The 16,892-nt window shown below is 34.9% G+C and overlaps 1 pseudogene; it reads left to right on the top strand.

Moving 5' to 3' along the window:
* Positions 1-498: 498 nt before the first annotated feature.
* Positions 499-16,892, top strand: part of LOC108714999 — a 366,710-nt pseudogene continuing 350,316 nt past the window's right edge.

Raw genomic sequence — 16,892 nt, 5'->3', positions numbered from 1 at the left:
GTAAAGATTTTTTTTTGTTGTTTTTTTTACCTGGGTGAATGGATTTTATCAGGTTTTGCTAGGCAATTCTATATTATAGTATCAATAATAAATTCCACTCAAGGTTGGACTGCACTGTCTGTTTTTAACATTTTCAGGTGCCAAGTGCTTGTTCAGTATATAGAACCAGTCCTGTCTAGGTCCAAAAAAAATATTTTAATATACATGGTTACTGCAGCCCACTGGATTAAAGTGTTTAAAAATGTTTTTGTTTGTTAAATACATGCATCAGATTGCCATTGTTTAGGGCCTCATTAGGCCCTTTATCAAGCGTCAAGTATCTATATAAAAAAAACCCACTCCACCATGTGAGTAAAATTATATTTTGTGATTTTTTTTTTTTAAACACTAACATAGGGGGGGGCAGAGGTGGGTCACAAAGGTCCCAGGAAAATATTTTTAACCTGTATCCTTGCCTAAACTGAAAGCTATATACACCAGTTACATCAGCTCACAGCCATGGGCATTAAGGAGGTCTACACAGAAATATTTGTATTGGGGGTGTAATATTCTTATAAAGATATGCTCTAGTTATACATTTTTGTCATAAATATAAACTTACATAACAAAAGGCCATTTGTTTAAAGAGTTTCTAGAATTTTTTTACATTTCAGAAAAAAGTCACTGTTTTATATGCATTCAGATCATATATTTTACACAAAAGCACACACACACATATATTTGTGTGTATGTATATCTTTTTTTAAGGTTAGCATGCATACTAATTGGACACAACATTGATAAATGATTTCTTAGGAATTTTTCATTCTGTCTCCGTAGAAATGTGAGAAAATAGAAAACAATTTTGATGACATCAAACATACAACTATGGGTGAATGAGGAGCATTGCGAGAAGCAATGAGGTAAGTCAGAATCTCCATAGTAACAGTCATTTGAGCGATAAAGCAAAAGTCCTCTTTAATTATTTGGTGCCCAAATGAGTTCATTGCTGAAATTCTGCTCTATTCTAGAAGGTATTAATTTGTCACTGGTACAACTTCCCTTGGAGGCTGTTCTTTCTTTTGCACATGCATAAATGTTTATCATTCATTTCCCAGTAAATGTGTCATTTGTTTCTTTCAAATGTTTATTGTGTCCCTGGCTTCCAAAGTATGCGAAAGGCATATGAAGTGAAATGTTATCTATTCTGTCTTGTTTCTCTCCCCAATTACAAATCCTTCCTTACTGCAATATGGACAGTCTGGTCCCTGGCTCAACACAATAATTATCAGTACAAGTAACCTTATATATTTTACCTTGCTATAAATGCATATACCATTTCTTGAAAATATATGCAGCTTTTGATATGACCTTTTCTGGAAGTGAATTTCACAGCTTTCATTTTTTATACGTTATAAAAATGCTAAGGGTAAAAGTATCCTTAATCACACAAAGTTCTTATTTGAATAAGCAGCATGCATATGTTAAACCTCATATGCGTCACCTTTAAATTATCTACACTGAAATTCAGCTGTCACATACATTAGATGCCAATACCACCAATCTGTTTACATTACCCTCTACAGATGGAACATCTTGTGTGGCTCTGTTTTGAAATGCAGTTTTGCTTCCCTTACAAATATGGTTGTGTTGCTGTCTGTGTTCTCATCTCGGTCATTCTAAAGCAAATTAAAAAGACCCTAATGCAAAACCATGCACTTTATGCTTAGACCAGTTAGGTAGTAAATTGCCATTAACAAATCTTTGTTCTTTTAGCTCATTGCTCAATGGAAATGGGGAGACTTAATATCAAAATACACAATACTCAAATGTCAACTTATTTATGGAAAAATGAGTCTCACTAGGTCGATTTAAAATGTGAAAAAAAACCTCAGACACAGCAAAGTCACATTCTACTCTTTCAATGTCTAACAAAAAACTCAAATTGTAAATAAAGTTGTTAATGGGCAACTCCCACTCTGCAAGAACTCCTGCCTTTAGGTGCCACACTTTTACATTCAAGTTTTTGGCACTTAATAAGTCTGCAAAATGTGGGTTTTGGTAAATCTTGAATTCAAATGTTGATAAATCTGCCCTATAGAGTTCTCAGAGCTAACAGATCTTGTGTTATATGGGCACTACCGAATTTCTACTTGTATTTCCTACAAAGTAAATATCTTGCCCCAACAAAAAGTGTGAACTTGTAGAAGTATTAACCACGGTTAGTGGTAACAGAAGACCATTTTTTTATATACCTTTTATTCTTTGGCACATATTATGACAATGCATTAGTTTGCCCAGATGATGTGAATCTCCATTAGTGGGAAACACAATGTTTGGAATGATGCTGCATTTATCTAAATGGCAAATGCAAAAGAATAATGCTACAGTATATGATTGCCATTCAAATGAATGAGGAGGGATTTGGAGCCTTTTTTCAGTCACCCATAGAGCTAATAATGACCTTTGTGACAAATATACATGGAACTACAACCTTACCACAACCCTTACTGACATTTAGTAAATAATAAAGAAGTTTTTCTGATTCAGACCCCATTGTTCGGTTACTTACGGCTGCAGGTTCAGGTGTCTGTGTCACACCTTGGGATACGATATCAGGAAAGCAAATTGAATCAAGCAGCTCCAGGCAGTATTTTTAAACTGCAATGTGTTTATTTAGCAGTGTAGGCACACATGTTTCGGGCATAGCCCTTTATCAAGTGGCTATGCCCTGATAAAGTGCTATGCCCGAAACATGTAGTGTGCCTATTCAATTTGCTTTCCTGACATTTAGTAAACCTGCACTGTTTCTCAATTTAATCAGAAGTAATGCTATAAAGTAAAAGGTAACAATGGTTAATAGTTAAAATAAAATAAAAAAAAACTCTTTATTCATCACCTGCACTAGAAATTTTTTTTTTCTTCTGTATTTTGAACTGAACGGTTAAATAGTAAAAGTTTAATGGTACTCAACACACATGCTGTAGACTGTCTCATGTTCAGGTAGCACAATCCAAGTGATTAGTCAAATCAGGAAAAAGTATTAACATGATTGCATTTCAAGTGCACTCCTATCATATACCAAAAAAATGTTCAAATGTCAAGATGACTATCATTAAATGTCTAAATATGGAATCATGGTTCTATATTAGTGAATATGGAATCCAATTTCCAAAATATAAGAGGAACACAAAATAGCAACAATAAGGGGTCTCTATTATTATTATTTATTATTATTATTATTTATTATTATTGTTGTTATTATCCTTATCTTCATTTGTAAATAGTTTTTTCTAGGAGTAAAATGATTGTATTTTATTGTACATTATTATGGTGTTTACCATCTTGGACCTGGAGAATTTTTTTGCAGAGACTGCCAATGGTTAAATAAAAGCTATAAAATATTAAATATTGGAAAAAAAAATACTCAGTGCAGCAAAAATCCACTGCATTAACATGTGTGGGATTTATATAAGGCTTTATTTATCAAAAGATGAAGCTTAACTTTCAGATAGTGTGGACAATTTTAACATTTTCAATTGAGGGAAAAAGTGTAAAAACATCAATACTACAAAACACAAGCAACTTGTTCATGCAACTGCATTTTTTTAAATAAATGTATTCATTTCAAAGTTTGGTGTAATGATCGTGTTATCTGGAACCTTGTTCAGTACCTATGGACACACAGATCGACCCTGTTCCGATGTTCACTGATGCCTCTTTGGGGCCCCGGGCTTTCTGCTGCGGAAGCCAACAAGGAAGTGCGAAACAAGTCCGTAAGCGAGGTACCGGCAGGGTAATGGAGAAGACCTTATCAAAGTCAGATGAAGAATTCAAGGAAGGTGGCAGAAATTGTAGTCAAGGATCGGGCAGAAGTCAAAACCAGGAATTTGAATCACAAACAAACACTTCGACAGGAACAGTAAAACTGGAACCAGCTTGGCCACTTCCAAAATGGAGAATGGGCCTTTTAGGGCTGTTTTGGCGCCAAAATTAGAATTTGCGCCGAATGATGATGTCATGATGCCAGTGTCATAGGCAGGTGCCAAACCTCAGGCGACGTAATGCCAGCGTCACGCAACGTCAACTCCGGATCCGCCTCCGCAATCGGAGAGAGACGCGCAGGGAGGTAAGAACCCTAGACTATCTCCCGGCGCCTCTTACAGTTGGTTTTGTTAAATAACCTTCTGTTTCTCTTGATTATATATTTTTTTCCTTTGGCAGCATAAACCTCATCATTATAAACAATACTGGTATGGCGCCATTACCTGGAAACCTGTTACAAGAAAAGCTCCAAATTACAGGAAGGCCTTCTACCATAGGTTCAGTTTTAAACAAATAATATTCATTTTTTTAAAAATTATTTCCATTTTATAGGTAGCAACAAACAGTAAATTATATAAGATGCATGGCTCCATATTGGTGGAAAACAATCCTATTCATTTTAAAGGGATGCTGTCACGGGAAAAATGTTTTTTCAAAATCATTTAAAAGTGCTGCTCCAGCAGAATTCTACACTGTAATCAGTTTCTCAGAAGAGCAAACAGATTTTTTTATATTTAGTTTTGAAATCTGACATGGGGCAAGACATACTGGGGGTCATTTATAAACTTTGCGCAAGGCAGATTGGTTCGCAAAGTGAATATATTTGCCCTGTGCATGGTTATATTTATAAAACAGAATTATGAATTTTTTTCACAATGCAAATGTTTATAAGAGCTTTTTAAATATGTAAAAAATTCGCAAATTGCGAATATTTATGCACACACTCTGCGACTGAATTACACCACAACTTTGGTGGCGGAGAAAATATTCGCATAACAGTTTTGCAAAGTGCGAATTTAAGTTACTGTCAATGCTATTTTCGCGCACAACAACCTCGCACATTGGGTGCGCTTGTCCAAATCGGCGCGCCTTTTTCGAAAATGTATTCACAATGCGAATTTGCAAAAACCGGAAAGACAGGCACAGCAGTGCAATTTTTTAGTGTTCAGGAAAAAACATGGGCAATACAACCATTTGCAAAAAATATGTGCTGCGTGAACTTTATAAATGACCCCCAGTGTCAGTTCCCCAGCTTCCCCTAATCATGTGACTTCATCTCTGGTAAACCTCCGTCACTCTTTACTACTGTACTGCAAGTTGGAGAGATATCATCCCCATCCCTTTCTCACCAGCAGCCTAACAACAGAAAAATGGCAAGGTAACTAGAAAGCAGCTCCCTAACACAGCTGCCTGGTAGATAAACAACTCTCAGTAGTAAAATCCCAGGTCCCACTGTGACACATTAAGTTATATTGAGTAGGGAAAACAACAGCCTGCCTGAAAGCAGTTCCATCCTAAAATGCTGGCTCTTTCTGAAAGCACTGGACCAGGCAAAAATGACTAAATATGGCTGCATAAACACCAATATTATGTCTAAATAAAATACACTTGCTGGTTCAGGAATTTTATATTGTAGAGTGAATTATTTGCAGTATAAACAGTGTTATTTAGAAATAAAACCAATATCATAAAAACAATGAAAGAATCCGCTTTAAGGTATGGTGATCCAAATTACAGAATGATCCCTTATCTGGGAAATCCCAGGTCCCAAACATTCTAGATAACCGGTCCCATACCTTTATCACAGTTCTACACGTTGCTATTATAGCTTCTCTTTTAAAAGCCACATTTTCTTTCCTGTAGAAGATTTTCCCTTATTTTATATATAAACATGTGACCTCTAAAGCAAATGGACCATACATAGCTTTTAATGGCTTATTTTAGAATGAATGTGTGTATGAGATATTTTATACCATGCCATATTTTGACAGGAGATTTGTATACTGACTCGTTTTTTGCAAGTTTACAAAGGCTTATGAGCTTATCCAAGCTTACGTGGCTTTTCATGTATAATATTCTAGATAACATAAATAATTTCCAGGTTCATGTCAGCATTATAAGTTTATTTTGAGATAAAGTAAAATATGATTTTGTTTCCTTTGAGAATATCGCCAACTGTGGGTTGGATCACTGAGGTTTAAAGAGATTTTCTTTCCCCATACAATGTTATAAGCCTCTTTCTGTATGAAGCAGAACTAAGCACTTCTACCTGATTTATAGCTACCCACAAAAGATGCTAGAATACAGTTTGATCCTGAATTATTTTATATGGTATTATGGACTATATTCCAAAGGTATAGGCAAACAAGTTTAAATTCTTTTGTAAGATAAAGCACAAGTAACACTGCAAAAATAAAAGGGTAAGCTGCCTGCTTTCAATATAACTACATGTACCATTATCATATAATTCTCATTATCTGTTTGACATGTTGGACCATGGTTACCATTGGTTACCATATACCTGGTAAAGTAAAAATAGATTATATACAGTGAAACCTCAAGTTTGCATGCCCTGATCGATGAACTTGCACACATGGAACTATAACTAGAAGCTTCATAGATTAACGCTGCATGAGGGAATGCAGCAGATTTGATCTGACATATGAACTGTGCATAATATGCAATCAATTTTTTTACTTTTGTCTTCCCCCATTTTTTGCTTTTTCACTTTATTTTTTTATATATTTTTCACATATTTTTTCTATTTATGCATTTGTCATTGATTGGTATTTATGGTGGGTAGCACTTTAGTGTTTATTTAAACCAAATAGCATTTACACAATTAAGGGTAAATGAAGCCCTTTTTGGGATCGGTGTGATACATAATGTACTGTATGGGTAGTTTACTTTGAAGTTATACGTGGGGAATTTTAATTTATTTATTTAGATTTATGTATTAACAGTTTGATTCCTTTTAGGACACATAGTGACTTGGATACAAATCAGAACATATAACCTTTTTATTGTGTATTATTTATATTTATGACACATTCTACTGGGTTTCACAATAGTAGGTGGGCGTAGAGACTAGGGTAATCACCTGTGCATAGTTTAAAAGTTCTGAGGTATATAGAAGTGTGTGCTTCTATGTAGTGTGAGCTAACGAACATGTGAGTTCATTAAACTAGTGTAATATAGAGTCAGTAAGAGGGACATTTACATAATTTATTATAATGATATATGAAAAATATACTTGGTTTTATGGAGTTAAGGTATAATATGGCCCAGTGATAGAACGAGTTGTCCATGTCTTATTAGATCCTCATGTATTATACATAGTAGCAACACTTTGATTGTTACAATTTTATTATAATAATTTCAACAAGTAACATTGCAACACTGTGGTTTGTTTTTAACTTTGTTTTAAACTATTATTTAAAAGTAGCCTTTTGGTTCCCTATAATGGGTTTAGATAAATTAACTATTTAAGCAACACTTATGTGCAGCAATGAAAGTTGGTTTGATTGGCAGTCGCTAAATGCTGACGATTACATCGCGTCAATCAGACTGTTGTTTGCCCGCCTTATCATGTGTATAAAATGCATTTGAATTGTTACTTTGAGAAAGGCCTGGGACCAGGACGAAACGTCAGTCTGTAACTTCTACAATAAATAATTTTTTCCTTTTAAGAAGTCCTGAGAGTGCGGACCTTATTGCATTTTGATATATATATATATATATATATGTGTATATATGTGTGTGTATATATGTGTGGGTGCTGTGCTCTCCTCGCCGCGGTGTGTCTTTGCCGTGATGTAATAGATGGAAGAGGAACATCCACCTTGTCTGATACATCTACTGGGGGGGTCAACAGCCGAGCAGAGGACATTCTGTTTTCGGATCTGTACCAATTACAGTATGATTTTATTCATTCATCTTTTGACACTATGGGGTTAATAAAATCGATTAATTTATCACGATCGGGATTATGGATTTTGGACACTAGGGGCATATTAAATGTATTTTTTATTTTTTACCTTTTACTTTTTTTCATTTTTTCATTTTTATGTTCATATGTTTAGTTATACACTGAGGAGTATTATTGATTATATTATAAGATTTGGGGCATTCACATCTATGAAAAGATGTTTAACTGCACAATGATATTTTATTTATTTTTGATTTATTTTTTAATCCCAGTATGGGTTTACACGGAGGATCGTTGGTGTAATAGATAGATACAGTCGGATACACATGTATGGTTAGTACATGCCTGAATATCGGGTTATATAGATACAGGTCACTGTTTGAATAAACATATGTCCTCTTATTTGGTATGGACTGACCCTTTAGTGCATACTAATTAATAATGAGTATATTTATGATAAGCACATTTTCCATGTCCTGACAATTGTCCTGACAATAAATCTCTGAAGGTGGGCGAGCACCTGGGCTATAATGACACTGAGCGGTAGAGAGATGGGTTATATGACGGCTATTAGAATGTTTTATACAGAACCACTGCGCTGTTATCCAGTTTAAGATATTAGAATAGTAACATCAAATTACAATTGTAGAGGGAACCCCTGAACAGACCTTCCACTCTCCTTCAAACTGATATTTTTTGTAACAAGTAACAGCTATGTAACAATTATGGCAACAAATTGGGAAGTGATATATAATGTTACTGAATATTTGGTTTTAATTGTTTTTAACATTGTATTAGAGTGTGGGTTTTGTTATACTGTAATTTACTTTTGTGTAATGATTTTATTATTATTATGTTGTCTGGGATATGTATATTTGTCGTGGTTTAATGATGAGGTGGACACGTCATCTTTAATTGGCCAAGAACCTGTTTTTCCCGCCAATCTAGGTATTTAAAGCATTTGTGTGATAGTATTTGTTACTTTGAAAAAGACCTCGGATGAGGTCGAAACGTTAGACTTTTGCAATAAATTTTCTATAATTTTCATAAGTCCTGTGAGTGCGGATCTTATTTGTGCATGTGGAGATCGAAACTGTCGATACTGCACCCAGGCATTTGAAACTATTTTTCGAGAGTGCTGGCTTCTTGGAGGACTATATATATATATATATATATATATATATATATATATATATATATATATATATATATATATATATATATATATATATATATATATATATATATATATATATATATATATATATATATGTATATATATATATATATATATATATATATATATGTATGTGTGTATATATATATATATATATGTATGTGTGTGTGTATATATATATATATATGTATGTGTGTATATATATATATATATATATATATATATGTATATATATATATATATATATATATATATATATGATAAAGCTGTGGCCTTTATATCCTCCAGAGTGGTGTCAAGTGTATTCATTATACACCTGGCCAAAGCTGTTTTTAAGTAGCGGGGTTGGCCCCATTAGCAGCCATGCATTTTCCTGATCTTATATATTCCTAGATTTTTTTCTGGTCCCCTAAAAAAAGTAAAATGAGGGTTCTACTATATCTATTGTGTTTACAGGAGTGCTGACGTATTAATGATAGAGGAAAGGAATTGCATAGTTTAATGTTAAAAAAACATAATCGTGTTTTTTTTATTTGCCTCAATTGCATGTTTTCCCTTGTTTCTTCAAGTTTTTTTTTATTGCAAAATATAAGCTTACCTGGTTTTAGTTGCTAGGATTTTTATTTTTTCAAAAATGTGCCCATAAATGAGGAAACAAAAGTGAGAAAGAATGAGCATAAAAAAAATGCAATTAAATGCAACCCCCCCAAAAAAAACACAGCCATGTACCAAACTCAGTTTTTGTACAGTAAATAAGAATCCTCTACTGATCCAGTGTATAATGGAGTTTTACTACACAATAGACTCTACAGTCACCACGTATCATAAGGCTGAAAAAATAAACAGACTTCCACCTCTTAAATAAAACACTTCTAAAAGATACACTCTATGGTTTCTATTTTCTTTACCTATAGGTTCAAAATTCTGCAGAAACATGTGCATGCTTATATGAAATGACCTACAGTACTTTAAAGGATAAGGCTGGATACCATTGAAGTTGCCAAAAATAAACTTTGTATACTCGTATGTTGTGCATCTGTCATTGGCATGGAAGTGCAGGTCACCAATACCCTAGATTTAGTCAAGAAGACTGGTAACTTTTCCATGTTAACTTAATAAATTATATAGTGAATAAAGTACCCCCTCTTGTAAAATATAAGGATATTATAAGTTACCGAGGAGTTTCATGACCATATAAAAGCACGAGGCCGAAGGCCGAGTGCTTTTATACAGGTCATGGAACTCCGAGGTAACTTCTAATATCCTCATATTTGGCAATTGGGGTTACTTTATTTATTATAATACACAAGTTTCAGTGAGTCATGTGACAGAAATGACATCAGAACTCACCGTTTATAAGGATATAATTTACAGGATATTAATGGCTTTTGTGTATTATATAACAAATAAAGACAACTCCTGTTGTGCTTTCCAATTACCACACAGTAAAGCATCAAAAAAAATGTACAATAGTTACTTTTCTATTTGCTGCAGAAAGTTTAGCACAGCAGGGAAGTAGGCTTTTCGACTAAATTGTGCATCATGCCTTGAAAATACACTAGATGCTATTTCTAAGCATATATATGTAAAGGTAATCACATTGTTATGAAATAACTGCACTGGGATTTACATGCATAGCTTGCATGACAAATAACACTAGAATTTCATTTTTTTCTAACCAGTGCTTGTATAGAACTGGTGATATTATTATTGCTCGTGCGAGGGCATAAAATAGAATAAACTGTACTTAATTGAAGAGATTAAGGTTGCAGATAGTAGCAGGAGATTTTGGAAAATTCATTAGGTGATGACTTCTAATGGGAATAATTGTGTTCTTAATCATAATTGTGTGGCAATTAAAATAACACAAAGAAGACTAATTGCAGACTAGAGGAGCCAAGCAGTGTTCAGAGGTAATAGGGAAATTAGACAAAGAGACTGTGGACATTTTAATAAAAGCGATGCTGAAACTGTTTCGTTGATTGTGTTTTTAATTCACTGAAATGCACCAGAGGTCATTAAATGAAGTTAGCCATAATGTACCCCCAAATGACCTACACAGTATGGGATAAAATATGCTAATATTAATGAAAGTGCTGCTAAGAGTCAGTGTCTGTTTGCTTGTGAGAGATAAATATGCTCTACACTGGCACATGGGGGTACTTTTGTGTGTGTGCTAGTGTAAACTGTGGTGATCAGTCTTATGCCATTATGCATCGTCTTTAGCCTTTCCATTTTTGCTTGAAGTTTTTACTGTGTTTATATCTAAATAGACCCATTGGTTTAAAACTAGAAACACAAGGCATTAAGGTAAAAAGGAAACGGTACCAATTAGTGATGGGCAAATCTATTCCGTTTAGCTTTGCCGTACAATCTGCGAAACGTCAAACATTGGCAAAACGCATTGAAGTCAATGGGCGGCAAAATTACTGACACAACAATTTTTATATGCGCGACTATTTAGTCCAAATGCATTAAAATTAATGGGTGTCCGTATAATTTTGCCGTATAATCTGCGAAACCTCGAACATTGGCAAAACGCATTGAAGTCAATGGGCGGCAAAATTACTGACACACAACAATTTTTATATGCGCGACTGTTTAGTCCAAATGCATTAAAATTAATGGGTGTCCGTATAATTTTGACACTCATTAGTTTTTATCTGTGCACCAATTTTTTTTGTAGCTGAGGATTTTCATCTGTGAAGTTTCTGCGCAGTTTTGTGAAAACATTCATGGGCGGCAAAAAGTATTAGTACTAATCATTTATACTAATCATTTTCATATACACTGGGTGTATTTAGAAACACTGGGCAAATTTTCAAATTGGTAGTAAACCATAGCAATCAATAAGTGATTAGCAAACCGTTAAAGCAAAACATTGCCATGAGTTACCACCCAGCTTCCCATTGATTAAAATTACTATTTGTCTATTTTGTCCAAATGCATTAAAGTCAATGGGCGTCCAAATTATTTTAAAGCACACAGTCATGTCTGTGGGGAATCACTTTGATGGTATTCTCTTCTATATTATCCATTGCCCTCACACCCCTGTGATTCCAGGCATTCCCTCAAAATTGATTGGGTCACAGGCAAGCTGCCTCATTGGGGGTTACAGGCTGTAAGCCTTCATGTTTTAAATCTCCCCATGTAATTACTGCATGGATTTCATTGTACAATTGGCCCCTCTGTTAGGCACTGTTAAGAGTCACCTGAGTATTAGATGGGTAATGGAGTCTGGCTATCCTCTAGGAGTCTAGGATATCTGTTGAAAGTTCCTTCAGCCAAGTTAGGGCCCAAATACATTGGTCCATTTTCAATATGTGAAGTTATTAATCCCAGCTCTGTCCATTTAGAACTACCCCCTGAAACTAAAATTTGTTTGAATTGTTTACATGTTTCTTTATTGAAGCCTGCCAGAGTTGTTTGTCAGAATTTTCCTCCTCCTCCTCCTATCTCTGTTTATGTTCACCCTGAGTATTTGGTGCAAAGGTTGATGGATTCCCATCTTTCTGGGGTTTTTGGTCCTGAGGAGAAGTCTTGGGCTCCAACTTCTGATGTTCATGCTGACCATCTCTAGCGTCAGTTTCATGCCAGGTTCCCTAGTAAGTCTAGGAGTCTGGTGGCCCCCTCTAGAGGGGGGTAATGTAATTATATCTGATTATCAAGCGGTGTGGTGGGGGCACCCGCCATACCCCCTGCAGGGATGCCTCCAGCCATAGCTTCCTTCTTCTGATATGTGTATGCATCTTTGGTTCAGCTCCGGTGCATGACATTATTGCACGCACTGAAATTCAAATATTTAAATGGCCCTCAATCTAATACTCATTGCCCAATGTAGGTCTATTTTTCATAGTTCCAGGGAGCGCTTTTTCTTGACCCTGCCTGTCCCTGACTTCTTCTTGCTCGATGCTTGGTCTGATTTGACCTTTGCTCGTGTACTGACTACTCTCTTAAATCCTGCTTTGTACTGTGATATTGGTGTGTTTGACTCAGCCTGTGACCTTAACTACTCTCTCATCTCTTGAATCTGTACTGCCTCTCCTGATCGACCCAGTCTGACCCTTGACCACTCTCCTTGTTCTCCATTACAGTTTAATGTTTGGTTCCCTTTCGTTGCCCAGAAAGGTTGTTGTTATAGGCAAAAGAGTGAGCCACAATTGGGACCTTAGCGCTAGTTTTGGGTTTGCTACTCCTTTCGTAACAATAACGAAGAGAATGATGAATTGCTTCTGTATATCCATTTTTGAATACTACTAGTTTCCTAATTTTGGATGGTTATTTGACTTTTATAATATTCCTGCTTTATCAGCTGAGTAGGGATCTAAGAAAGTGTAGTAGTATGTGGAAGTATTCACTGAATTGTTTATTGTTTTTGTATTACTAATAACAGCAGAACATGATATGGAAATTAAAGAGTTAATCTAGAAAAGTTCCAGTAACTTCAAAGACAAGACACGCATATTAAAATATGTAAATGTGTTACTAGTCTGCATTCACAAGAGAAACCAAGTTACCAGATGGTAGTGCAACTAAAGGAACCATACAAGCAGTAAGAAAATCAGTCTGAACTCACAGGAGGAACAGAGTGGGGATCTTCACAGTTAAGGGAACTGGTGTTCAGCATAGAGGATTCTTGTTAAAGAAATGTGTACAAAAAGTAGAAACAGAACTATTGTTTTGGTTTGTAGATGTCTGTTCTTTGCATATTTTCTAAGGGGAAATCTGAAAACACAGGAACATTAAACACTGTTGTATGCAGATTTGAATGTAATGTAAGTTAGCAGTTGATGGTAATATAACCAGATAAAGAGTCTTGAAAACTAAATATTTATATATTTTTGCAAATTCAAGTAGGCAAAACATATTACTCCTTGATTTATTGTACTCTACAGACTAAGAATTCAATCTAATAAAAATGGTCATGGGAAACAAAATATGCCCAATGTCAAATTAAGATTGCACATTTTACAGTTTGTACCAGTGGAAAGGGTATTAATACAAATTTTTAGCAAAAAATAAGTTACCCCCCCCAAAAATGTTTTTAAGATATACAATGTACCAATATTTTTTTAAATAATTGCCTGTAGAGCAATATTACATTGCAATATGTCATGTTCTTCTTCATGCTTTTTTATGTATAACTATTATTACATTATATTTTCCCATATGTAACAAAACATAATGTAACCTCATGCTTTAGAAACTGCTAAACATGGGGAACATGCACACTGACAGGCATGTGTTTTTTGGTGAACATTTTAACCAAAACAAAATGCTAAGGAGGATCTATTAGTTACTAGCACTTATATAGTTGGATATAAAGATCCAGTGTTTTAGATCTAGGGGCCCATTTACTTAGTTCGAAGGAATAGAGGAAAAAAAGTTTGAATTTCGAATGGTCGAATATGGCTTCTTCGACCATCGAATGGGCTACTTCGACCTTCAACTACGACCTTCAAATCGAACGATTCGAACTAAAAATCGTTCGACTATTCGACCATTCGATAGTCGAAGTACTGTCTCTTTAAAAAATTCTTCGACCCCCTAGTTTGCCACCTAAAACCTACCGAGGCCAATTTTAGCCTATGGGGAAGGTCCCCATAGGCTTCCTAACAATTTCCTGATTGAAGAAATTTCCTTCGATCGATGGATTAAAATCCTTCGAATCATTCGAGTCAAAGGATTTAATCGTTCGATCGCAGGAATAGCGCAAAATCCTTCGACTTCGAAATTCGAAGTCGAAAGATTTTACTTAGACGGTCGAATATCGAGGGTTAATTAACCCTCGATATTCGACCCTAGGTAAATGTACCCATAATTGTTCAGTTATGTGAAGTATTTTATGATATGCCATATAGGCAATATTTGTTTTTAAACAGAGGCATAAATGCTTATGCTATTATTTACATGTTAGTAAAACATCGTATTTTTCTCATCAGAATAATGCTGCGGGATTCTGGGTGCAATGCATATCTTTTTTCTTAGATTGTTAGCTCTACAGGGCAGGGATCTCGTTATGTCTTTTTGACACTTAGCTCTTTATCTTTAATGCAACTGTACTTTGAATTTGTTTGTACTTATCATTGTAATAACTCCCCTGTTTGTTGTATTTATTTACTGTTTTGCTGTACAGGGCTGTGTAGATAAGTAGCACTATATAAACATATACGTGCATCCATCTTATTACTTGGCCCTATACTTAAGAGTATGTATGGTTTGCTATCAAATTATACATTGTAAAAAATATGCATTATGCTCCAGTCCTTGACAGTGTTTAGAACAATGTTTCATTGCAGACATTTGGCTACTTTAATGAAACTTTTAAAAAAATGGTTTCCCTTTTGATATTGCTCAGATTCATCATATTCTTTCTAATGGTAAGTTACCATGACAGCAGATGTGTTCAATTATAGCATGTGAACAAGCCATTTAATACAGTGCAAGGACCTCTGGCTGATGCAGGATTGTAACCTTTGATGCTTTGCCATTACTGCACAACATAATGGTCCACATTTAATTTATTTTTCTATAGAGCCAGAGATTTGTTTTAGAAGAGGGCAAAGACTGGTATCTGTCCTTACCAACAGCATTTCATATTTTACATTATTCCAGAGAAGTGCACTCTATCACTCAAAATTTACTAAAGAAAGGAATGTGTTAAGTGCTGCATGTTCCCCTTTCTGGAAGCAAACCAGATTTTCAAATAAAGTCTCATGGTCTTAATTATCAAAATTCAGATTTGTGTCATTTTAGAGGTTTTTTTTCTACTTCTAATGAACTCACGATTTAAAAAACAAAACCCACAAATGTTACCTTATTCATTCAAAAATCTCAATATAAAAAAATTTAATAAAATAAAAACATTGAAAAAACTTGAATACTTTGGAAAAAAAGATTTTACAAGCTGAAGAGTAGCTTGAATTGAATAAAAAGTTGGCATTTGCCTAGGACAACTCTTTTTCTTCAACATGACTTTGCAGGCTTTTTAGTCAAAGTTTTGCATTCGAGTTTTTCAATTGTTTTAGTTTAATAAATACTTGAACTGAAGTTATAACTCGAGTTCCTGAGTTTTAATGCAAAAAAACTTGAATTGTGGTTAAAAACCTAAATATGAACATTAATAATTAAATCTGAAATCATTTTCTTGTAAAAATTAAAAAATTCGAATATCGATAATTTATCATGCACAGTCTCTTTAAAAATTTGACTTCGACCATTCGCCATCTAAAATCTGCCAAATTGCTGTTTTAGCCTATGGGGACCCCCTGTAACCTATTTGGAGTCAATTGGTCGACTTTGAAAAAATCAAAGTTTTTTTTGGGAAAAACTTATAATTTAATTCAATCGAATGCGCTATTCCTTCCATTCGTATGATTCAAATTTGGCTGAATACGGACCTATTCGATCGAAAACGGACCTATCTGACCAACAAAAAACTTTGACTTAGTTTCGGTTGGTCTTTTTGAATTCGAATTTCAAAGTTTTTTCAATTCAAAATTCGACCCTTGATAAATATGCCCCTTAATTACTAGGGATGTAGCGAACTGTTCTGCGGCGAACTAGTTCGCGCGAACTTCGACCGTTCACGTCCGCCGAATGTGTGCGAACGTTTGGGAACGTTCGCATTTTGAGTTCGCGTTCGATTCGAATACAAATCGTTCGACCATTCGACCATTCGAATTCCTTCGACCGCTAAAAATTTTTTGCCGGTGTTCGCGAACGGCGTTCGCGAACACCAAATCGGCAGTTCGCTACATCCCTATTAATTACCTCTTTAAAATAGATCCAGAAAAATCTACTGCTTGCTTACTGTTCTGCTCATTTCCTCACTATACCTAAGAATGGCATTTCTCTGCCTTGTCTTCACACAAGCAGAAAGTTATGAGGAATGATGATCACACAGTGCAGAGGGAGATAGCTTTGTCCTTATAGGTATAGGAGAGTCAATCTGACTTTGTGTGCCTGCGTTATTAGGGTGTA

Source organism: Xenopus laevis, chromosome 4S (genome assembly GCF_017654675.1).
Source record: "Xenopus laevis strain J_2021 chromosome 4S, Xenopus_laevis_v10.1, whole genome shotgun sequence".
In the NCBI taxonomy this organism is placed as follows: Eukaryota; Metazoa; Chordata; class Amphibia; order Anura; family Pipidae; genus Xenopus; species Xenopus laevis.
The sequence above is the reverse complement of the archived record's forward strand: the minus strand, read 5'-3'. Positions and strand labels throughout refer to the sequence as shown.